Consider the following 26,774-nt stretch of genomic DNA (forward strand, 5'->3'; position numbering starts at 1 on the left):
CGACACAACCATAGTGGTACGGACCCTACACACGTGTGTACGGACCATATCACCATGGCGTACGCCTACGGCGACACAACCATAGTGGTACGGACCCTACACACGCGTGTACGGACCGTATCACCATGGCGTACGCCTACGGCGACGCAACCATAGTGATACGGACCCTACACACGTATGTACGGACCGTATCACCATGGCGTACGCCTACGGCGACACAACCATAGTCGTACGGTCCCTACACACGCGTGTACGGACCGTATCACTGAAGTAGTGGTGCCCTAGGGGTGTGGAACGCTCTGTACCTGTGTGTGTATAGTGAAATTACATAGGGGACACATGAGGGACAATTATAAGGGCCTAAATGCATGCTGGTTGTCATGGAGACCCAGTTTCAAGTTCACATTTTTTCAACAGGTGGCCAGCAGAAGTTGGTTGGAGACAATATACAAAGTTGCAAAGTGGTTGTTGACTTGACATCATGCTCATTTTTTTAAACATGCAAAGGCACCCACTGGGGTAGGTTTAAAGGGATTGGAGGAAACGTAGGATGCAAATGAGATTGACCAATCACTTTGTACTCCTGTAAATGAAACAGGCCAGCAAGGCAAATATAAGGCAGCCAGGCCCCATTAGAGAGCACTTGCCTGCACAACCTTTCATTCCACACCACTGCTGCTGCTCGTGATTCCTCTGGCACCATGTCCAGGTCTGTGGAGAGGGCCCAGCCATTCACACAGGAGGAGAACCAGGCCCTGCTGGACGTGATCCTCCCACAGTACCCTTGCCTGTATGGGAGACCAGGGGAGCAGGTGAGTGCTGACTCCATTAGCTCAGACTGTGCCCCTGTTTTGTGACTGTCACTTCTGGCATTGTGTCCAGGTGTGACAGACATGCAATGTTCTTTAGAGTGGGTCCCAGGGGGGGCTATGCCTCATGTCTCCCATGCAGAGCATGCTGTAGTGCATGTCTGCACTCCTCACTTGCATAGTGCTCACTGTGACAAGCACTGCATGGTGCATGCCACATTCAGCCTGGCTAATCCTCTTGGGAATGTTGTTTCTACAGTCCTGATGTGATTCTGTGTTCCCCCCAGGGAGACAGGTGACTGTACCCACAGATGTGTGTGAGTTGAGTGTACCTGTGGTGAGAGTGTCCAAATGATGTGTCCGTCCCCTGGACATTGGTGTGTGTGTAAGTCCCCTGTCATGTGGGTGAGTGTCTATGTGGAGTGTTGCACCCCAGCTGCATGATGGATGCATATACCCTACCCATCTGATGTGAGCAGCGAGCAGTGCTGTGTGTCTGACGTGCTGAGCCTGCCCCACACCTGTGACACCCCCCGGTCTAGTGCCACATGTGCAGAGTGATATTTGTACCCACATTTGCCAATGGCAGGTGATTGTCCTGTGCCTGTGTGTGTCTGTGTACCCTGCTGAGGTTGCGCCAGTGGCCTGGGGCATGTGACTGCTTTGAGGTGCTGTACATAATCGTGGTGTAGCTTGTGATGCACAGTGTGAGCCGGGATCAGTGATTGTGTTGCACCCCTCATTCCACCTGTGTACTTTCAATGCCACGTCGTGCATTTGGCCTTCCCAAGAGGATAATGTCCCTATGATGAAGGTGCAATGATTTTGCTGCATACTATGCCCTGTTCAAACCAGCCGAATTGTTCACATGTGTGTCTCTGTGACATGTAGCAGGTGTATTGATGTTGTCTCACTTTGTCATCCTCACAGGTAGGCGTCGATGCCAAGGGGGAGATCTGGAGGAGAGCCGTCAGTGCCGTGAGGTCGGTGGAGGGTCGGAGGCGGCGCCTGCCCCAGGTGAGGAAACGCTGGCAGGATATCCGGTGCTGGACCAGGAGGATCGCCCGGGTCCTGCTGGGGGACTCACCTGAGAGCCACAAGAACCGTGGGCGCCGGCGCCTGACCCACCAGATGAAGCGTGTGCTGGCGGTGGTCTTCCCTGACTTGGATAGGCGCCTAGCGGAGAAGCAGCAGCAGGAAGGGGGTAGGTACATGTGTGTTTGTTGTGTGTCACCAGCTTTTGGAAGTGCGCAGTTGCATGGATACACTGGCAGGGTTCATATGTGCAGTACATATCCTGTTCCCCAAAGTAAACCGGTGCTGTTCTTCCTCCCTTCCCCTCCTTGACACGTGTTCCCTGGTCTGTGTGTAGTCACTCTTGCACAAGGTCATCTAGGCTGCCAGTTAATCCAAGTGCCCAATGCTTGCAGCATCGTGTGTGGGGGTGGTGTGTAACATGTGTTGGGACCTTGTCTGTGCCGTGGCCAGTTCAGCCAATGTGGGGTCCATGTTAGTTGGCACTGATGCTGAGTCCCGACATAGGAGTGTGTCTGAAAAGTGTACTGCCTTGCCGCATGCATGACCGATGTTGTGGCCTCAGACATGATGTGCATGAGTGGGAGATATGCATAGTACAGGGACGTTTGCTTCTGTTGCAGTCATATCCATCCCGGTCCATGGAGGAGTGTGGCCACTACAGTCCCCTGGGGCACCTTTTCCTAGGTATCATGTGTGTCATCCAACAATGTGGACATTCACTGTGTCTTCAGCATAGGTTTGGCTCGGTGGCATTGTACCCTGGCCTAATGTGTATATACGTAAAGTGTGCTACATGTGTCCAATGTACAGGGTGACCCAATTTGGCTTGTGCATACTCACAGTGGCCGGTGCCAGTGTGTTTTGGTACAACTATCTGATGATGGTGGTTTGTCAATTTTATGTGTGGACAGGCGCACAAGGGTTAGTACGTGTACAATCAGGATTTATTGAAGGGCATTTTAGTAATCCCTCAGTAAGAGGTGTAAGTACTCCCTCTGTGTCACTCACATTGTCTCAGGTAGGGGGGGGTTTGTGCGTGTAAGGCCTACATGTCCAAACCGTATCTGTCCTTGCCAGGTCTGGCCTGTGTGTGATGATTGTCTGGACATACACTCAACATGCAGTGACCCAGTCATGTTGGGCAGGGTTTAATGTATTTGCTAAGCAGCATGTGCCAAAAGTTACAAGACATGGTTCCTGCTCATCCCTTTTTTGGCTACGGTGTGTGGTCCAGATGCTGTACTCGACTGTCCCCAGAGACTTGCTCCTCTGTCTAATTTGATATCAAGTTCTTTGCTGTTGTGTCATGCTCTCCATTGTTTCTCAGTGGCATGGTGGGTCAACGAACTGTGTGGTGCAGGGCCTACATATGTGCGTAGTATTGTAGATGTTACTCATGTTGCTTTTCATGCTATGCACTGTGACCTATGTAGTTTTGAATCATGTGTCATATGTATACAAGTGTCTGATTATTTCCTGTCTCTTCACCTTGCCCACAGCATCGTCGGGGGAAACCGAGGGAGACACTGGCACGGAAATTGAGGAGGGATCCAGCAGCGGTGCCACCAGTGCTGGCGAGTCTGGCTCAGCGAGTGGCACGGAGGCGGAGGGGAGTGTGGCGGAGGACCTGTCCAGTCCCACCACCGACTATGACGCTGATGGGTCCGAGGCTGAGCTCCCTGAGAGGGCGGACGCTGCTCCCAGAGCAGAGAGCAGCACTCCATCTGTGGCCGCCCGATCCATTCCCATCACCCGCCTCCCACCTGCTCGGGTCCCTTCCGTTCGTGCTAGGCGCCAACAGGTCTCCTTCGTGCCAGGCACCGCACCCCCTGCCCCTGTCTCCCCTGCTGCCGTCAATGCCGAGTCTGTGGACAATCAGCGGCAGTTGCAGGTTGGTCAGGCATCAATGCTTACTGTCCTCCATGAGCACACCAGACTGCTGACACAGATGTTGTCGTACATGGAGGGCATGTCAGCAGCGATGTCTGATCAACGGATGTTGCTGAAGTCCATAGACTCCTCACTGACTGCAGCAGTGGATCTCCAGCAGCGCTCCACCCCCCCTACCCCTGCACCATCCACACTTCCTACTCCCATGCCTGTCCCACGCACACCCAATCGTCCCCATGCACGCACCCCACCAGACACAGGCAGCACACCACCAGGGAAGGCAAAGCGCACTCCTCCAGTCATGCACACACAGGGTGAAGTAGGCACACCCACTGGGTCTGGGGGCAAATGGCAGCCACGCAGCCAGAGTGGGAGTCCACATTCCTCAAGACCCACTTCCTCCAAAACCACTCCCCTTAGCTCCCCTGCCCAACAGTCGGACAAGGAGTCCTTCCTGGCCAGTCTGTCCCTCAGCCCCAGTGTGACACCACCCCGCCAGCGGTCGAGAGAGTCCCCGGGCAGGGGAGTTGAGTCCCCCCTCTGTCCACACCCTCCCCCAGTAGCGCTGCAACCCATCCCTCTGACCCCCCCCCCCCTCCTTGGGGCCTGTGGTCCATTCGGGTGCAGGGGAGACGCTGGGCGACCTGGCAGTAGTGTGTAGCGCCGTGCTGGAATCCACCTTTGGCGCTGCCCCGCCCCCTGTGGTGGAGTCGTCCGTATCTGCACCCACGACACCTACCCTTGCCCCTCCTGTCCCTGCGGTGCCTGGTCCTTCCCCCCCACATGATGCCCCCCCTTCTGTGGATGAAATGGACATGTGAACTGTGCAGGCAAGCTAGGGGACACACGTCCCGATGTGTACCCCCCCAGGACTTTGCTGATGGCCTGGCCCATGGGCCTTGTAAATAGTGGACATCTGAAAATATTTATTTTGAATGCTGAATAAAGCATTTTGTTTTTCTTTTGCACACTTATGCTTTCCTGGACTTGCTGTTGGTGGTGCTGCTCCATGATTTGTGGTGGTGATAATGTGTTAGGTGTCTGGGAAATGTTGTAGTGTGCTGCTCATGGGGTGGACCCTGGTATCTGTGTGCCATCACATGGGCTCTGCAAATAATCTTTGATCACGTGTGCTCTTACTGTATGGTGATATTGTCCCAAGGTGTGTTCCTTCCTCTGTGGACCCTGACATCTTCCCTGCAGGCTGTTTCCCAATTGTTGTGCTGAGCTGTGTCTACATATCCTGGATGTGTGACGGATCCCTTCAACTTTGGCCATGCCTGCTCAGCAATGTCTCCAGCTGCATCATTTGTGGCATCCTTGGTGGTCACTGTACTAGTGTATGGAGTATATTGACATGACTTCATGTGGACATGTTCCCTTTTACGCCCTATGCATGTGTGTACTCCCAGCCTCGCACACATGTGTTACGTGGTGTCTTTGGTCACCTGACTGACAATTGTGGGCATTGTATCTGTGGGTACTCCACCCTTTTCCTTCCATGGGAGGCAACAACTTGTTGGCTGCCCCAGCACCTGTACATTCCTATCAGTCCTGGAATGTGCGTGACACTGTGTGTTCCCTTTGGGTCTCTTAGTTTAGTAGGGTGGCACATGAGTATACAGTCTTGTTGCATGCTCTCATTGTGTGTATTGTGCTGCCAGCACCAGGGGTGGGTATGCATGTGTCATATGTCTGGGCACTGCTGGGAGGGATAGGCATCCACCCCTCCTATGTCTGGGCACTGCTGGGGGGACTCTGCACCCACCCCTGCTATGTCTGGGCACTGCTGGGAGGACTCTGCACCCACCCCTGCTATGTCTGGGCACTGCTGGGAGGACTCTGCACCCACCCCTGCTATGTCTGGGCACTGCTGGGGGGGACTCTGCACCCACCCCTCCTATGTCTGGGCACTGCTGGGAGGACTCTGCACCCACCCCTCCTATGTCTGGGCACTGCTGGGGGGACTCTGCACCCACCCCTCCTATGTCTGGGCACTGTTGGGAGTGATAGGCACCCACCCCTCCTATGTCTGGGCACTGCTGGGAGTGATAGGCACCCACCCCTCCTGTGTCTGGGCACTGCTGGGAGGACTCTGCACCCACCCCTGCTATGTCTGGGCACTGCTGGGAGGACTCTGCACCCACCCCTGCTATGTCTGGGCACTGCTGGGGGGACTCTGCACCCACCCCTGCTATGTCTGGGCACTGCTGGGGGGACTCTGCACCCACCCCTCCTATGTCTGGGCACTGCTGGGAGGACTCTGCACCCACCCCTCCTGTGTCTGGGCACTGCTGGGAGTGATAGGCACCCACCCTTCCTATGTCTGGGCACTGCTGGGAGTGATAGGCACCCACCCCTCCTGTGTCTGGGCACTGCTGGGAGGACTCTGCACCCACCCCTCCTATGTCTGGGCACTGCTGGGAGGACTCTGCACCCACCCCTGCTATGTCTGGGCACTGCTGGGAGGACGCTGTACCCACCCCTGCTATGTCTGGGCACTGCTGGGGGGACTCTGCACCCACCCCTCCTATGTCTGGGCACTGCTGGGAGTGATAGGCACCCACCCCTTCTATGTCTGGGCACTGCTGGGGGGACTCTGCGCCCACCCCTCCTATGTCTAGGCACTGCTGGGAGTGATAGGCACCCACCCCTCCTGTGTCTGGGCACTGCTGGGAGGACTCTGCACCCACCCCTCCTATGTCTGGGCACTGCTGGGAGGACTCTGCACCCACCCCTGCTATGTCTGGGCACTGCTGGGAGGACTCTGCACCCACCCCTGCTATGTCTGGGCACTGCTGGGAGGACTCTGCACCCACCCCTGCTATGTCTGGGCACTGCTGGGAGGACGCTGTACCCACCCCTGCTATGTCTGGGCACTGCTGGGGGGACTCTGCACCCACCCTTCCTATGTCTGGGCACTGCTGGGAGTGATAGGCACCCACCCCTTCTATGTCTGGGCACTGCTGGGGGGACTCTGCGCCCACCCCTCCTATGTCTAGGCACTGCTGGGAGTGATAGGCACCCACCCCTCCTGTGTCTGGGCACTGCTGGGAGGACTCTGCACCCACCCCTCCTATGTCTGGGCACTGCTGGGAGGACTCTGCACCCACCCCTGCTATGTCTGGGCACTGCTGGGAGGACTCTGCACCCACCCCTGCTATGTCTGGGCACTGCTGGGAGGACTCTGCACCCACCCCTGCTATGTCTGGGCACTGCTGGGAGGACTCTGCACCCACCCCTGCTATGTCTGGGCACTGCTGGGGGGGACTCTGCACCCACCCCTCCTATGTCTGGGCACTGCTGGGAGGACTCTGCACCCACCCCTCCTGTGTCTGGGCACTGCTGGGAGGACTCTGCACCCACCCCTCCTATGTCTGGGCACTGCTGGGGGGACTCTGCATCCACCCCTCCTATGTCTGGGCACTGCTGGGAGTGATAGTCACCCACCCCTCCTATGTCTGGGCACTGCTGGGAGTGATAGGCACCCACCCCTCCTGTGTCTGGGCACTGCTGGGAGGACTCTGCACCCACCCCTCCTGTGTCTGGGCACTGCTGGGAGGACTCTGCACCCACCCCTGCTATGTCTGGGCACTGCTGGGAGGACTCTGCACCCACCCCTGCTATGTCTGGGCACTGCTCGGGGGACTCCGCACCCACCCCTCCTATGTCTGGGCACTGCTGGGAGGACTCTGCACCCACCCCTCCTTTGTCTGGGCACTGCTGGGAGTGATAGGCACCCACCCCTCCTATGTCTGGGCACTGCTGGGAGTGAGAGGTACCCACTCCTCCTGTGTCTGGGCACTGCTGGGAGGACTCCGCACCCACCCCTCCTATGTCTGGGCACTGCTGGGAGGACTCTGCACCCACCCCTGCTATGTCTCGGCACTGCTGGGAGGACTCTGCACCCATCCCTGCTATGTCTGGGCACTGCTGGGGGGACTCTGCACCCACCCCTCCTATGTCTGGGCACTGCTGGGAGTGATAGGCACCCACCCCTCCTATGTCTGGGCACTGCTGGGAGGACTCTGCACCCACCCCTGCTATGTCTGGGCACTGCTGGGGCTGGTATGCGTGGTACGGGCCGTACCCACGCTCTGGGGGCGTGGGTACGGGCCGTACCACCATTGTTGGGGTGCCGTAGGGGTACGCACCGTACCCACGCCTTCAGGGCGTGGGTACGGATCGTACCACGCCCACCCCTACGTCACCCCAAGAATGGCAGTACGGCCCGTACCCATGCCTGTGGGACGTGGGTACGGGCCGTACCGCCATTGTGGCGGTGACGTAGGGGTACGTGTGGTACGGGCCGTACCCACGCTCTGGGGGCGTCGGTACGGGCCGTACCACCATTGTTGGGGTGCCGTAGGTGTACGCACCGTACCCACGCCTTAAGGGCGTGGGTACGGGTCGTACCACGGCCACCCCTACGTCACCCCAAGAATGGCGGTACGGCCCGTACCCATGCCTTTGGGACATGGGTACGGGCCGTACCGCCATTGTGGCGGTGACGTAGGGGTGGGCGTGGTACGGCCCGTACCCACGATCTTAAGGCGTGGGTACGGTGCGTACCACAATTGTTGTGTTGCCGGTTTGCGTCCATGTTGACTTCCGTTGTGGCGGACGCAGGCCTTGGTGGAGACGCCCCCACCCCCGAAGTGACCAGGCCATGGGGGTCAGGTATGTACAGGGCATGTTTGATTTAGGACTTGGGTGGGGGTTATGTTTCCTGGCCCTGCCCCCCCCTTTGACCCTGGGTGTTGTTCTGACCTTCCGCAGCATCTGCGTCGGTTCCTGTACACCAGGTGGACTGCAATGAGGGCCGGGATGACACGTAGGTTGGGGTCCATGGCTGTCCGTCGCGTACAGGTGCTCCTTGTGCGCGTCCTCCTGATTTCCCGGCAGTTTTTGGCTCCCGTAAAATATTGTCCGTGCGGAGTGACGTCGGCACGAATCGTACTTGCTGGTTCGTGAAACGCTGCCTGTCTCCGTCCGGACGTCACGTCCGCGTTGTCCCGGATCAGAATTGTGGGTATTTCTAGTTCGGTCGGTGCTTTTTACGATTCGTACGCAAATGGTGTTTGCGTACGAATCGTACTTGCATGTTTGTAAGGTATTTCTACCGGGTACGAGTCGGACGGAGAAAACGCTCCATCCGACGGTTCGTACCCGGTTTATCCAGGATCGGAATCGACCCCTATGTCTCTTTTCTGTGCATTTTCTTCCTTCATTTTCTCCTGCAGTTCTTATGGGAAACAAACCCTCAGTCATACTCGCATTCCGCCACCTTCTCATTCGATCATCATGATTCTCATGTCCGTATGACCTACCAAACATGTATCTATACCTTCCGCCACTTCTCTGTCTTTCTCGGTCATGCATCTCATCTTCCCATTCTGTCAATGCTTCAAATTGTGTCAGTCTAGGTCTTGGTTCTAAGTTCATCATTTTCTCTCTTAAATTTCTTAAAACTGCCAAATTAAATGAACCATGTTCTGGAAAAGCCAAAACTCCGTCTTTCTCAGTATACTTGACCCAATTGTCTAAACAAATACAGGTGTGATATCCATATTTCGCAACCATAAAGGATGAGGGGGTTTTCGGTGGAGGAAGTAATTGTCCTTCCCTAGTTACAATCGGTTTGTCCTTCTTAAACTACTTTTTAATTTTACCGAACCAGGACTTTTTCTCCTTTTCTGGTGGATCGTAATACATTTTCCTGTCTTACGTGTATCACTAGTCTCTCCTTACAACTGTACCGCTATTCTGTCCAATCGTAGCGCGATTCACACTATCGCACCAATCCGGAGCGTCTACGTCACCTTTGCAATTCTCCAATCCTAGCGCGGTGCACACTAACGCACCAATCCGGAGCGTTCTACGTTTCTGACTGACTGGCCAATCCCAGCACAGTCGTTCTGACGTCAACAGCCGCAGCTCCTGCTCCTGTCTACCCCTCCTTCACAAAATCCACTCGGTAAGTTTTATTTCAAATTTCTGTTAGTAACAACACAAAAACAACGCCATTGTCCGCTTCGCTAACCAAGGAATAGCAATAGACTTTTCTCACGAGAATTCCGTCTTTCCCGAGAGCAGCGCTTACCTCTGCCCTACTACGGAATCGTTACTTCCGTTGATAAAGTAGGACATCCCTCTACCTTGCCCTTCTAACAAGCATTGGCTAACCGTTTCTCCAGAATTAAGAAATAAAACTAGAGTTTCACAATTAACCCGAATGCCTTCAGATTCACACACTTTCATACGAGAAAATGTAGTACATTCACATAGAATCCTGTCTTTCCCAAGAACAGCGAACAGTCGGTCCTACTACAGAATTATGACATACGTTGACAAAGTAGCACTTCCCTCTACTTTACCCTTCTAACAAGCTTAGGGAGCACCTATTACCTTTCTAGTGAGAAGCGTTATCGGAATGCCATTTGGACTCCTGGTACCTAAGACCAAAACTTCACAGGTGACCTTCGCTACCATACGCTTCTTTCATTCAGGAGATATCTCTAATGGCAACACATGACGATGTCACCGAATCGAACCCAGACAATGCGTCGTGCAACTTCATTCGTTACACGTATCCCCTGTGTACCTACAGGGCAACAACAAGTCCGTCTTTCCCGAGAACAGCGCTTACCTCTGCTCTACTACGGAACTGTTACAAACTTCCGACTTCCTACCTCCCAGAAGCCGTGCAAACAACATAAAACTCGACGCGACTCAACATAGAGTGTTAATACATAAACCAATACCAATCAATAATCGATAAGCAATGTACAAGCAATAATCACCAAACCAAAACAATAACAACCATCATTCTGCTACCAGAAAACTGATGCAGCGTGGAATGTCAAATCCTCCTTTCGTCACAGACCAAAATTTCGCAATAGCACATTAACTCAATACATTCATTGGTGGGGCCCATAACACCAACACTCACACTTCATTGATCTGCTCTCACGGGAGGGATAAGTTTCCATACGCTGACATGAAAGGAATATCTTTTTACCTAAACTCTAATATACATTGAATACCTTTATTAACTTCAAACCTCGTGATATTCCCCTCATTTGGCGATGAATCAGTTAGTTGAATTTAGGTATTTTGTAATTCAATTCTTTTATTTATACTCTTCTCTTAATCTAATTTCTTCACAAAAAAAACGACTCAACACATCGGTCTATTAATCAAAATATCGTTTATCTAATTAATTGCAAAATTTAGAAAATCATCGACCAAACCGCAGAACATCATATTTACCTAATCTGGCTATTAGTCGTCCTCTAAGTCAATCAAGTCGTGGAAAAATCTTAAATTTATCAAAATCAGGCCGCAATTCAGTCTTTCAGGATAACAGCTGTCCAGCAGTGTCACCATCCTCTCCGTCAGCATAACGTCAGGAAAATGAAATTTCGCTCAAAAGAAGGAATTACTAATTTGCTTTGTCTACCCACTTTTATAATGAAACTAACGTCAAAATGTAACAAAAATCAGTTTTAGACAGCCCTGATTGGCTGGTTTGGGGTCATTCGGTAAAGTTCTCACATAGTCCGTTAGATTAAGTCATCACACTTGCTGGTTCCGCTTTTTAAAGACAGTCCTTTGTTTTGTGGTCCTGACAACTCTCCCAGTACGACCTTGGTTGGTACATCTTGCCTGTGGTCAGGACAAGGCCACTGTTGCTGGCGGTGGCACAGGCGCACTTCACCCAAAACCTCGTGAAACGGTAGCAGTCACGTCGTGTGTCTCAGTCAGCCATCTTTTCTTAGGCCCAAATGGTCAATTTAAGTAAAACAAACACAAAACGTAATTAAAACATTGAAATGGCTAATAAAATGTTAAACCCTCACTAATTCCCCTATGTGCAAGTAATTATCTAGCATAATAGCAACATTCAAAGCGTTTATATTCACCCAGTGATGTCATCTGGTGCAATTTACAATTACGTCACAAAAGCAACATATATCATGCAATATTCTAATTTTCTACCATTATTATGCGTACATATATTAGTATACAATTAGTTTAGCCATGCAAAATGCAAATCCCACGTGTAATTCTTTTGTTAATATAATTGGTGAGTTATCACTTCAAACGGATTAATAATATTACAATTAATAGATTATTCGGATTAATATAAACATGCAGAATGGGGGGGTATACAAAATTTTGTACTACCCACTCCAGCACCATCAGCACTGTATACATGACATTTTAGTTAATATGGTATTGTATTGTATTGCAATTGCATTTATATAGCACTTACTATCCCAGACGGACTTTTTTGGCGAGTAGCACACTACTCTGGAACCCATAAAAGATTAGTGGTGAATTAGTATAGTGAAATATGAAAGTAATTTGAGTGGTGGATATGTTAGTCAGTTATTTGGATTGAGAAGGATAGTGGAGTGATAGAAGAGGGAACAAGGTTTGCATTTATCTAGCGCTTGCTACCCCTGATGGGGTGTTGAAGCTCTTTTTTGGCAGGTAGCATGCTACTCCAGAACCCATAAAGGATTAGTGGTGAATTAGTATAGTGTAATATGAAAGTAATTTGAGTGGTGGATATGTTAGTCAGTTATTTGGATCGAGAAGGATAGTAGAGAGATAGAAGAGGTCATAAGGTTTGCATTTATATATCGCCTGCAACCCCTGATGAGGTGTTCATATGCATTAGTGGCTGAGAAAAAGGGGCTCCAAGTTTCAGTATGTCACATTTTTTTCATTTAAATGTACCACAAACTCAACAAAATGAAAGGCCATTGTTGCTGAGGAGCGGAGGCTAAGCACCAGGCTTTAAAGAGGAATGAATTATGTTCCCAGGTGCACCAGAACGTCCTTCAAGCAGTGGTGTGCAGTCCTTCGGAAAACTAGGTTGCACAGCAAAATGAAGTGTCACACAATGTTGTATGATGGGTGCCACAGGCAGATTATATACTCATACTCTTAATTACCAATCCCCCACAAAAAACACAGGCACATAATGTCCAGCCATAGAGTAGATAGCATTGCGAAATGAAACCAGCAAAAACGTACCAAAACATCTGAAATATAGGTGATTGACAGGGATCTAGAATGCTGTAGTGGCCCACATCTGACTGGTCGAGATATTTTCAGCATTAAACAAGCACTGTCAAAGCCAATAGGTCTCGTCTATTTGAGATCGATTTGCGTTGCCAATGTTTCTTAGCCATGTTGCAACATGGCTGAAAGTAAATAAAACAAGCGTTGACAGCATCAGAGCATTTTTTTTTTATTCACAGCCATGCTGCACTGAAGCCAGTGCTGCTGTACAATGTGGCAAAAAAACATTGACAATGCCAATAGATCTCCCATAGGTGAGACATGTTGGCTTTTGCCAATGCTTGTTTTGAAGGTTGTAAACCTCCCACCTCATCGCTGAGCCAGGGATCAGCGCGTCAGCCATTAAAGGCAAGGCTGTTGTCTGTCTCGCTGGGGACACGCGCTTGACATTCAGTGCGCTAGCAGCTACAGGCGTGCCGCTGTTACTCTGTTGCAAATTCTGTGCTTTTAAACTTTTAAACTTTGTTTTTAGCTTCCTGTTTTAATATGATTTAACCTACCTCTGTGTGTGCTCGTCACGCCGCTCCTACCCCGGTCCACCACGGGCTTGCCCGATTGTTGTGGAGGGTAGGGCGGCCAATCACCACGCGGGGAGGGTGGAGCCAGGGATCAGCGTGTCAGCCATCTAAGGTGATGCACTTTCGTACGCGCAGCTGACGAGCGCAGCGGGCGCGCCGATGGCGCGCCAAAGGCAAGCCCGTCTGCGCCCGTCCGCGCCAGTGCCGCGCCCAGTGCCGGGAAGATTACCGTTGGCCCCCCTACTAGGCGTATTTGTCTATCGGGTTCGCAATTGTCCGCATTGAGACCACTGTCCTGCCATGGCAATATCAAATGCAACCCCTCACTATTACTCTCGAAACATTTCGCCTGCCACAATTGCCGATTCTCGATTGCCTCTGTATCTAATGGCCCTCGCCCTCTCAGTATAGTTAATCCCCACCTAGTCCCTCCAAAGAAATTAAAAGCCTGCCTTCTTAACTGCCGATCGCTCCCTAAACACTCTAGCGATATCTGGCTATCCCTCTCTTCTCACGACTGGGACTTGATGTTCCTGACGGAGACCTGGCTTAAAGATTCTTCCAATCCTGACATCTCCCTTGCAATTGCACCAGATTATCACTCTACAGGACTTAGTAGGCCAGGCACCAAAGTAGGGGGGGGGTCACCATTATACTTCGCAAAGAGTGGAACGTCACATCTAGGAAACTTGCCTCTACTGGCCCGATAGAAGCCATGTATTTTAGTATGGCCGACGTTACAGATCTTATCATGGCGGGAGTTTTGGTCTACAATCCCCCGGATACACATCCATCTCATCTCTCAGAGCTTCTAGCAACCCTAGCCGACCTTTCCCTAAAGCACACCCACTTCACCATTCTAGGCGACTTCAACATACATGTTGATGACATATCATGCCCGAAAGCAAGATCTCTATTAGAAACGCTCGAGGGTATTAACCTGGATCAGAGAATCCATGGTCCTACGCACAAAGCAGGCCACACCCTAGACCTTTTATTTTCGAACCTCTCGGCCCTCGTAACCTTGCGGCCTCTCCCCGTGACCTGGTCAGACCACTTCCTTATTCCTTTTTACCTGGCCTCCAGCTCTCAGCCGTCCAATAACAGTATTAAGGGGGTCTTGGGAAGAAAATGGTTCAAAGTCACTTCTGACAAAATCAAGCCTCTACTTGACAATCAGGAATGGCTTGCCTCAGCGGATCCCAACTCCGATATTGAGGAGTTCAACAGACACCTCTCCTCTGCAGTGGATTCTATCGCCCCCTTACAACTCCTATCCTCGGCTCGATCTTCTCCCTCCGCCCCTTGGTCCTCCCCAATGCTTCGTGAGGAAAAAAGTAAATGCAAAAGGCTTGAACGCCGCTGGCGTCGAACATATGACCCCTCAGCCAAGGCTATCTATAGAGCGGCGGTGAAAAAATTCCACTCTCTTAAAAAGTCTACTATGAAAGACTATTTTGCTGACAAAATTACAGCTGCAAAAAACACGTCAAAAACGTTATACAAAATTGTAAAAAGCTTTACTAAACCCTCCGCCCTGACCTACCCCACTAAACCCAACCAAGATCTATGCGATGGTCTTTCCGACTTCTTTCATAATAAAATCATTGACATTTTCTCCACCTTTACCCCTTCGGATAAGAAAGCTGAGGACATCTACCCTCAGGATCCTTCTCCTTCTAAGACGACACTCTTTCATGATTTCAAAGAAATCACTGCTGACACTGCCATTATAAAAATCCAACCGTGCAAATCAGGCTCTCCTCTCGATCCGGTTCCTGCCCAAGTGTTCACTACCCTTGCCCCTGCTATCGCCCAACTGCTCACCTCTATTTGGAATTCCTCCCTCTCCACTGGCCAATTCCCCATAATTTGGAAACAGGCCATGTTGAACCCCATTTTAAAAAAGGCAGATGCTGACCCAGCAGTCTACTCCAACTATCGTCCGATATCTCTTCTCCCCAAGCCAGCCAAAAAATCGTACAGGAGCAATTGGCTGACTATTTAGAAACCCGGAATCTCCTCCACGATTCACAATCCGGTTTAAGATCCGGCTACAGTACAGAGACTGCACTTCTGGAGGTCTCTGAAACCATTAGGGAATGCGTGGACAGAGGCGAGGTGGCCATGCTGGTACTCCTCGATCTGTCCGCAGCCTTCGATACCGTGTCTCACTCCATTCTGTTAGACAGACTCTACGAAATGGGGATTCGGGACACTCCTCTGGCCTGGATCAGATCCTTTCTCTCGGACAGAACGCAACAGGTGTGCTGTCACCCCTTTGTGTCTAAAGACAAAAAAAGCCTCAGTTGCGGAGTCCCTCAGGGTTCTGTACTCAGGTCCCTCTTTTTTAACGTCTATTTGTCCCCCTTGGCTAGGGTCGTGGAGGCGTCCGGGGTCAGGGTGGTCTCATACGCTGATGATACTCAGCTTATTTTCTCCTTTAAAGATCACTCGGACAAGGGACTCGCTAATTTTAAAGCATGTCTCTCTAACATCGTATCCTGTATGACCTCCAACACCCTGAAGCTAAACACCGACAAAACTGAGGTTCTCTTCTTTAACCAAAAAGATCCTTTACCTCCGTCATCCTGGTGGCCGCCGGAACTTAAACCCCCCCTTGCTCCGGTCAAATCGGCCCGCAATCTGGGCATCCAAATTGATAATGAATTGCTGGGTAAAACCCAAATTCTTAAAGTCACTTCAGCCTGTTTCGGTAAACTGCGTATGATAAAAAAGATCTCTCCCTACCTGCCTACAGATTCCTTGAAAACTGTTGTTCGTGCCCTCATCACGTCCCACCTGGACTATTGTAATAGCCTCTACGTGGGTACACCCGCATATCTCCTTCATCGACTTCAGATGCTACAAAATGCAGCAGCCAGGCTGATCTGCAATATCCCCTACCGCCATTTGATTTCCCCCCATTTGAGAAACCTCCATTGGCTTCCTATCTCCTCCCGCATTCAGTTCAAGGCCCTGGTCTTAACGTTCAGGGCCATGAATGGCAAGGGGCCAGGATACCTCAGACAAAGGCTTAAGCTAGTTCATTCTTGCCGCACGCTCAGATCCAACCACCTCCGCCTTCTTCACTCCCCCAGGTACTACAAATCCAGGAAAGGTGGTAGAGCATTTGCAGTGATCACGGCAAAATCATGGAATGCTCTCCCACTCAACATCCGCATGATTGACTCTGAATCCCAGTTCAGACGTAAACTGAAGACCTGGTTATTTGCAAGCTGCTAGTCTCTCTGTCCTCGACTGTCGCTGTCCACAGCGCCGGGACACCCCCGTTGGGGGTAGCCGTGCGCTTAATCAAATTTCAAATAATAATAATAATAATAATCGCTCTATTACTAGAGGCTTCATATTTGGTGGGACCATAAGGATGTGCACCGTGCTTTGTGTGAATCTTGCTAAAATGTGTTAAGGGTAACAATTGTCTTGTATCATTTCAACTATTGGCTATCATCAATGTTTTTTTTTGCTGATAATAAAATACAATGTGTACTGAAGCCGATGGAAACTACTAAAACATAAGAGAGTGCTGCACAGGTGAATTGCCATTCGCAGGGAAACTAATGTATTCTAGACACGTAATGTACCAATCCAAAAGAGGAGATATAAACTTTAATGACGAATTTTAAAGAAAGTTTTGTGTCACCTTTGTACAAAGTGGACAATATTTCTTACCTTGGACGTGGAGCTTACACAGCAGCCAGAATGCAAGTGTAAGAAAGCCAGGTGGGAAGCAACTTTAGAGCGGTGACACAGCTATAGCAGACAAAGGTAAATAATGAAAGACAAAGTACTAAAAGTGTAATTAGGCCAGATCGATGCCGATATCTCCAACCACAGTTGAGGGCTACTCATAAAGCACCCGAAAGCCAAGCACTTTATGGGAACAAATCATTAATAAAACATTTATCACAACAGACACTGTTAATGGAATTTGAAGGCCAAGTAATGATATGATGAGACTGTGTGGGTGAGCAGAATGCCTCCGTGCACGCCCGACAAACAAACCCACAATAGTCGGAGCGATTCTTGCCTTCTATTCTCGTCCACGTTGGACACCAGACCACTCTGATGTGGAACTGAACATGCATTTCATCCATTCAGTTAATTTTGACCTTGCACTATCAGGTTTCAATGTGGAATTCCAAAAGCTCTGCCTTTGACTTCCAGAACTCAAAGTCCTACTGACAATAGAAATCAAAAGCAGGTGGGCCTTGGAAACTCACACATGGCTTGGTCAGTACTAGACCAGCACTGACTTCTTCTCACAGGGGTTGTATACCACGGTCCTCCTGTAGCCTGCGTTGTTATGTTGCTTAACCGTATAGCTCCTTACACCGCTGTAAAATTTTCTCAATGCTGTATCAGGGGACAGGAAAGCTGGAAACGAGGTCTGAGGCGAAAGCGATGAGGGAAGGTACATGGTGCATGTAGTAGTGTTCCTCGACATAGCAGTGCAATCAGCAGGGAAGGTATGGAGGAAGGAGCAGGATAGGTTTTCAGGAAGGGAGAACAGGAGAGGACAAGACGGCATATAGAGTGCTGAAGTTTCAAATTTAGGTTTGTTACATCACATTACCTTATCACAAAGTCTGTATGTCTTTGTCTTATTTGTTGCTTCAACATGCATAATTTGTTCTAAGTGAACCGTATCTGCACTTACCTAACCCATGATAAAATGTGGATTAACAGAATGAAGTAGCAAATAAATGCTTGTAGCCCATATCAATTGAGTTGATGGTTTTTCATCTGTTAAATGGTTTTAACAGCATTTGAATGTGACAGCTAGGACACTTCTTTTCTTTGTACATCTGAAAAGAGGCGTGCAGGTAGGACGACCCTGGGGCTCAGGCACAAGCGTCTGAAGAGCAGGGATATTAATGTTCGAGGAACCCTCCTTAGAGTGACTTACAGTGGTCGGAACTAGGCTTTTGGTTCTCACATATCACCCTAGGCTACCTAGCTGGCTGGTCCAATGAGGCCAATTTCCTATGAGCCCATCCTGTCCTGGAGACGGTTCATTTGAACAGAAATGTCCTGGTGCAATGGCAAGCAAAGACAGGTTAGTAAGACCCAGGCTTTCTAGTCAGCAGGCACAGTGGAGAGTGTGTCTAGCTTTGAAATAAAATGGAATCAAAGTCACATACTTTAATTGCATGTCCGATATAGCAGCCAAAGTGTGCCTTGCTACAGAAATGGTAAAGTGAACTGGAGTGGTACAGAAATGGATGCTACGCGCACTACCGTCCCAGTGTTTATTTTCACAATCGTACTTTTTCCATGTGTGATGTCTACTTTGAGGACATGGATATAACATGTATATGACCTTTCCCTAACAGACATATGTCGCCGGTACCCAGCATATCCTTCCACCTTTCACGTGCACTATCTTCAAAGGTCACTGAATAACTCACTAGACCTTTCCTTTCCTTTATTTGAGACTTCATCTGTAGCTGACCCCACCGACTAATGTTCCTTTTCCGATATTTGTGACTTGATCTGTAACTGACCAACTCTTTTATTTGTGACTCTAGTGTCAGCTACATATGGATAAAAAGCCATATTTTTCTCTTTGAATGGTTTGCGTGCATGCAGATTGCAACTGGTGGCGAAAGTCTTTGAGACACTAATATTCAGCCACCGTGAGAGCGGATCATTAGAAGGTGGAATGACGTTTCAACAGGCTTTGGAGGGCATCTATCACTCTCCAGTCTATTCTCTTCAACCGGAGTCTCCTGATTGTGCATTAACACTTGTAAGACTCCAGGTCCCAAGTTGCAAGTTTACCATTGCCCTGTAGTTCAGTAGTTCTCAGATGTTATTGGGGACGGTCATGAGAAATTGCTGCTGCACCAAAATTAATGCAGTCTTTTTCGGTAAATAGGTTAAATTTTTCTACTTCACTACCATCTAGGACAGTCCCTTCTAGAAAGAGGTGCATGCGAGTGTGGGATGACAGACATTGTTCTGGATGAGAACTCTCAGAACTCTTAGCCTGTGGGTGGAGAGAGGTTCTAGTGAGGTTGACAACTGGTTAAAACTTGAGATGGATGAGAGGTGAATAAATGCTGCTTCTAAGCTAACCTATAAACAATGTGTTTGCTAATTTTCATGTTCACTACTTCACATTTCATGACGAGTATGGGACTTATGAAGGATTGCAGCAAACACCTCAACATCTCGCATACATAAATGCTTGTATGAAGTAAGAAAACTGTATGTGCAGCTTTTCTCTGCACTGCTGCCACTAAGATCAGGTGAGAGGGAGTGAGATTTTGGTGAAGTGCACCTGAACTTGTGGTACCATGCTCTTGGAAAACTGCGTACAAGCTTTGGCCTTGGGACATCAGCGACTTTCAGTGGAACGCATCTTGTGTTTCACTGCGCCGCTTGCAGGAAGACTTTGTGCCCAAATTCCTTCAGAAAGAGGAAGTACATGTTTAAGGACAAGCCCAATTAGCTGTAAATAACAAGTGTGTAAACACGAGCATAATGACACAAGGGTGTCATCTTTGATAGCTGGGATTCTCATGTTGGCTATGACAGTAAGCTCAATTTGCCACAGAAAGCGGCCTGTATACTAGTGCGTGACAAGGCACGGTAGCTTACACAGTGTGGTGATGGGTACACTTCAAAAATATTTTGCATTAAGTTAACCAGTGGGGCCTGTCTAGTCAGGTGACAGGCACACCATTTTGTAAAAGCACTTCGTGGAGCCTTTCAATTCGGGTGACAGACTCACTTCATTAGGAGCTAGAGGTACTTCCTGGAGCCATTCAAGTCTGGTGACAGGCACACTTCATTAGGAGCTAGAGGTACTTCCTGGAGCCATTCAAGTCTGGTGACAGGCACACTTCATTAGGAGCTAGAGGTACTTCCTGGAGCCATTCAAGTCTGGTGACAGGCACACTTCATTAGGAGCTAGAGGTACTTCCTGGAGCCATTCAAGTCTGGTGACAGGCACACTTCATTAGGAGCTAGAGGTACTTCCTGGAGCCATTCAAGTCTGGGGACAGGCACACAATATTAAAGAGTTTTAAGTATTTTGTGGAGCCTGTTTAGTTGAGGACAGGCACACTGCTTTGAAGTCTGTAGTTTGCTATCTCTGTTTCATGTTTTGACAAGGACAGTCCAGTCAAGATTATTGTTAGGAAGTTGTTGAAATATAATTAAGCTGTGTCATGCATAATGTGACACCCCCAGCTTTTTCCCTAAGCAGTCCAGGTGAATCTATGATAAAGTGGTAGCTATGGAAGAACATATTGGTGAATTATGCAAGTGTATGTGGGACCAGTTTAAGTACAGAACACAAATATTAACTTTTATTGCACTGTTTAGGTGGGGAGGGACAAGAAATTCTGGAAACACTTGCTGATTTAAGCACAGCAGAAATCTTTAAATGAGTATGAGATATGTGTACTACTTCACAGTGATATTCCTTGTATTATAAATGGACATCCTCTCAAAGCAGGCAAAGCCAAGTCGTACACACCTAAATATTCTCCTGTAGCATATACAATAAAGGAGCCAGTCACATGTGCTGTTGGATTGTAATATGTGCAAACCGTGTTGGTGCAAAAGGCAAGGCATGAAAGGGTACCTGCTTCAGGTACATTACTCATATTCTTCCTCAAAGAAAAAGAAATCAACATTGGCACACATGTGGGGATATTAGTTCCTTTACCATTAACTTAAAGACTAACCACAATTCTACATCTCCCAGTTCTTATATCAATTTTGTCCCCTACAGTCCATCGGAAAGAATCCTTTAATTAAAAGCCCATCCCAGGTAGGAGATCTGTGACCAGGACTAGGAAGAATAAAGTCTTCAATGGGTTGTTTCTTGTAGCACCCATTTCCTGGTGACACAATCATCTTCTCTGTACTCTCACTCATATCCCCTCATAGATTGTGTGACTGACTGCTTCTCTGTCACCCACCACGTGTGGCTTCATGTCGCATAATGTTGAAAATGCAGATTCTCACCTGCTCAACAATCACACATACTTACTTCACCTTCCACTTTGCCTAAACCATAATGGATGTTCTAGCTTTCAGAAAGCCACATTACTGCTAAACAGCCGTGTGAAATGCCTAGCACATGAGCACATTAACATGTTTATGTGGAAAAGTGTACCAAACAGACATGGTGCATAGTGAATATGAATCCACGAGTTCCAGTAGATTTGTACAAGGAATGGAATATCTCTATTCCATGACAGTGCGGTCATTTGTCAACAGGAAGTGGACAAATGTGGTCAGTTTGCCTCAAGTTATTGGTGCATCCCTCCAAAGAAGGGTAGCACATGCAACTGCAGGGCAGAAAGCAAATAGTTTAAAGAAAAAGGACATTGATATTTCTCCTTAATCTCCGATATAAGGGACATGAAAAGACCAGGATACAACTCACTTTCTGGTAGTCATTTAATGCTATGTTGTTCTAAGATAAAAATGTAAGTACAACATACTTGTGGTCCTTTCATTTGTATAAAGGTGGTGGAAGACGAGCTCTGGCGGTGGAGCCTTTAATCAAATGGACAGTGGCATTGTATTCTTTAAAAGCACATGCATATTCTAACAATGAAGGGTCTGTTGGGACTGCAAAGAAGAATGCAGTTGTGATGCAGAGTCGAAAGCGTGATACGCACCTCAGATGAGCATCTCATTTCACAGATTCTACCAAACAAACATTCCAACAAGAAGTCCTTTTCAGTGTGATCTTTGCTGGGTTCAAAGCAGTCACATAGAGGGAAGGATTCTTGAAAGCTGTGCTGAAATATGTAAGTGAGAAATGCCTGTCTAGATCTGCCAGTGTTGTTGAATTGAAATGCCAGGTTTTAACCAACAATTGGCATTGTCTTCATCAAATCCCTCGCGCAGTTCAATGATCCTGAAATTAGATGACTGCATGTGAATTTTGGTGTCTGTTGATCCTTCGTTTTCACTTCTCTCTCACTTTTAAATCAGTCCATTTTTATGCATGGCTCCATGCCTTCCTTTGACATCCTACATTTGTGTATCTGCTGATAGCTGATTTTCTTCAGCTGAGTCAATCTTTGAATCAATTTCAGTAATGGATGTTTCATGTTTTTTGTAGGGAGGCCAGAATTAATTGTGTCTGCTGCAGTATAGTGCACTTCTGTCTTGATGTAGCTTCCATAGAATTATAGAAAAATGAAACAGTGTACGAAAATAGCAATGTTGTACACAATAATTTTAAATAGAACTTTTTAAGAGGGAAATGTATTTTATTTCTTTTGAAAATAATATAGTACTATAGCACTCAGATGCTGAAAGCACTACATGAGAATTAGCCAACCGAGGAGAGAAGCTCGAAACAAGAATTAGTGGAGAAGACCTGTGAAGAGTTGTGAATCTAGGGTATTTTGACGGGTCTTCAGGAAGCTCACTTCTTTTATGTTCTACCATGGGGCGCATGCATGTCAATTCACCAAAATGCCAGGAGTAGCGAAAGTGACACCACACTCCCTTTGACCTTCACTTTCACTCACACACACATGATTGCATATACACACACACATTCACACACACACACACACACACACACACACACTCTCACATAAACACACTGTCACCTGCAAACACACACACAACATACACTTCAAAGCATTTTTTACATACCTTAGCTGCCAGAGAGGGTCATATTTTAGCTAATTGAACTCCATTTTTACAACACTAATAGTGAAAATAATTATCTCTCTCTCTATCTATATATTTATATATTTTTTCAACAAACGCCCGAAAGCTTTGGCAATGCACTCGACGGGAGGCCATCCAACAGGACTTTCCACTTCAAAGCTTCTTGGAGTCACGGAAAGATTACTTGCCGATGCGTTTCGATGTAAAGACATCTTCTTCCTGGGCTCGCTAAAACAATTGGCAGAGTCAGGCTCTCTTTTATCTTCATTAATTTCTTTGACCGTCAGTGGGTTGTCACTGACCATGTCATGAGTGATGTAATATATGACGTCATCAGCAGTGCATTGCGGGGGCACGAGTTATAGTTAGCTCAACTAACTATAACAGGCAAATTTCTCTGGTTTTATATAAGTCAAATGTTCAACTAACTATAACGTCCCTGAAACCTATGGTTTTTTCAGTGAATTTCGAAGGTTTTTTTTAAATGCTAATTCCTAACTATAACATCCCTGAAACCTATGGTTTTTTCAGTGAATTTCGACGGTTTTTTAAATGCTAATTTCGAACTATAACGCCCCTGAAACCTATGGTTTTTTAAGTGAATTTCTAAGGTTTTTTAAATGCTAATTTTTAATTATAACGTCTCTGAAACCTACGGTTTTTTTCAATGAATTTCAAAGGTTTTTTAAATATCGAACTACTATTGTGTATTTGTCATTAATACTATTTTTTCCAACTTTTCAACTACATAAAATAAACTGCAAAAGTACTATGTAACGTAATACATTTCACAAATTACAATGAGTTTTTAAATAATACAAAACAATTTTACATTCAGATATCAACTTTTCTCCCTTTTTTTGCTGTCATCACCTACTACTTAACTTCACTATTCACAGTGTTGCCAGTGTAGTTTCATCATAAACAGCAGGGGGGAAAAAAACAATCAACTAGATTGTTAAAAAAAAAACTAATCCTCTCAAATATAATACAAAATCAACACAAATAACACATCCAATAGTACTTCAAATGTTCAAAGCTTACCTTTACTTCGTAGATTGTCTGCAAATTTACCCAATACGCTAGATAGTGTATCAAAAATGTTGCTTTGAAAGCATCCAGTATGAATTCCTTCAAGATCTTACGTAGTTTCTCTGCACATTTTCTCAATACGTCAGATAATATATCAAAAATTTAGCTTTGAAAGCATCCAGTATGAATTCCTTAAAGATCTTACGTAGTTTCTCTGCACAATTTTTCCAATACACCACATAATGTATCAAAAATTTCGTTTTGAAAGCATCCAGTATGAATTCCTTAAAGATCTTACGTAGTTTCTCTGCACATTTTCCCAATACGCCAGATAATGTATCAAAAATTTCGCATTGAAAGCATACAGTATGAATTCCTTAAAGATCTATACACCTTCCCATTAAAGCCAAATAGTGTATCTAAAATCTTTGTTTCAGAAAAATTAAGTATTAGTTGGGTAATTCATAAGGCAATCTCGGTTTCATTTCCAAGTGTGTATCATTACAGTGACTCCAACCGTTTTTACACTTTAAATAAACTGTATAATGTCCACTTGTAGTAGTACTTCCAGCATGAAAAACAATAGCAATTGTTGCAAAAGTTTTTCCAGAAATAGACACTTGATCAGCAACAACATTTTTAATTTTGGTTTCCACTTTTCTTCCATTTGGTCGACAGCGTTACAGCATTATAATCAAATATTTTCCATTTCTTTGTAGGCATAATGCAGATAGCATTCTTGATTTACAATGAGAAAACATCATCTCATGATCAGCTTCTTTTACTAATTTGGAAAATGGTACAGATTTGCAGTCAGGTATTGTTAAATATAAAAATCGTTCTCTGACAACTATAGTGCTTGAAGTTATCGAACACTCCTCAAATTTATGTTCCCATTTGTAACTGAGTCCAAATAAACTCTCAATCTGAATTCCTTCATCTTCTAGTACTCCAAGCATAACCATCAGAAATTCTTGTGCATCTTGCTGTATATTAGCACTGAACGTTAAAGATTCAGTACATGTATCCAACAGTTGGCGAATACCAGAAGCAGAATGAATCTTACTTCTATCAGTTCTCAATTCTTGAAATAAAGTGTAGAGTGCAGAACATAAAGTTTTTTCCTGACTTTCCATAATTTCACCACAAACATCTTCAAGATAAAATGTAACATTTAGAATGACATTTTTACCATAGCAGTTGACACCAGAAGCATTTTCTAATTGGTATCCAACAACATCATCACTTGTGTGCATTTTCTGCTTCTTTACATCTTTTCTTTTCCGTTGATTTTCTTTCTGCTTTTCAACCATAGTTAACTCTTCAACATATTTGCGTTTGGAACACACAACACATTTCTCATAAATAGGATATTCACCTAAATGGGGAGCATAAAGCCTTCTCAAATGATTATACTCTCTTACACAATTAACATCAGCACTAACCTTGTACTCATCAAAATCAATTAGATACAAACCAGACAACGTTCTAACTCGAGATAATGCAACATATACCATTCCCTCTTTAAACACAGTTTTTCCAACATTTACCAAAGCATTATCTACACTTAAACCTTGTGATTTGTGAATAGTTATTGCCTATGCTAAACAGAAGGGAAACTGTTTTCTACGAACATACAAGTCTTTTACAAGCAAAAAACTTGTGGCAGAATGTGCAATCTGTCTTACCTCTGCAATCTGATCAAATTTAACTTTCAAAAATTCAATTCCATTTCTATTTTGATATTTCACAAAATCAACAACTTTCCCCATTGCTCCATTCACTAAACCTTCTTCTACATTCAGATTACGCTTCAAAATTACCGGACAGTTTAAACATACATCTAAATTTTTTTCTAAGCCAGCAGTTTTTGATACAGACTTTTCCAAAGAATCCAATTTAGTCTGTAGTTTTTCTGAAAGAACAATTGTTATTCCTTGATGCTCTATTTTATCAATAGCTTCAATGTGAACTATTTCTTGATTTTCCAATTTCATAAGCTCTCTATTAAATGTATAACACTCTTCCACTATAGGCAGTAAGCAAACTATAGACTTTGTTTCTTTCATTTTCTTGTACATTACTTCTGCTGGTGTGTTTTCATTTGTAAACAAGTTCTTTAGTAGACGACTTTCAAAAGCTTGTTTACCATGTTTGCTTAGAACACCAATTCTTACATCTTTTAGAATATTTCCATAATCTTCATCTCTTGCTTGTCGCATATTCTGAGTGAGTTCTTTATATTCAAAATGTAACCACAGATTCACATTTCTAATACTTCCCAAAGATTTCTTAGTGTCTTCATGTAGAAGAGTTTTAAACACTGGTTCTCCTTTTATAGGGGTTAGTTGTTGCAGATCTCCAAATACAATTAAATGTTTTCCCCCAAAGAGAACGTCGTAATCTGTTTTTAATACCTGTTGCATTCTTAAGTGTGCAAAAGCAAGCATTAAGTTTGAGACCATGCTCACCTCATCAATAATTAAAAGTTTAATTTTCTTCAGCACTCTTGACACTTCATAAGAAGCTTCTCCAGACAACTTCTGCTATTGTAATTTATTATCATGCTCCACTGGTAACATCAATAATCTATGCAAAGTAACTCCTTTAACATTGTGTGCAGCTAATCCAGTTGGAGCTGTTACCACACAACATAAATGTGAACCAGTAGTTTTTTTAAGAAAACTGGTCAAAACTTCAATTAAAAACTTTT

At 46.5% G+C, this 26,774-nt stretch overlaps 1 protein-coding gene across 11 annotated transcripts in view; it reads left to right on the forward strand.

Moving 5' to 3' along the window:
* Positions 1 to 26,774, forward strand: part of NAV1 (neuron navigator 1) — a 2,160,095-nt gene that overhangs the window by 502,678 nt on the left and 1,630,643 nt on the right. The window lies entirely within an intron of this gene.

This window comes from Triturus cristatus, chromosome 1_1 (assembly GCF_964204655.1).
Source record: "Triturus cristatus chromosome 1_1, aTriCri1.1, whole genome shotgun sequence".
Taxonomy (NCBI): Eukaryota; Metazoa; Chordata; class Amphibia; order Caudata; family Salamandridae; genus Triturus; species Triturus cristatus.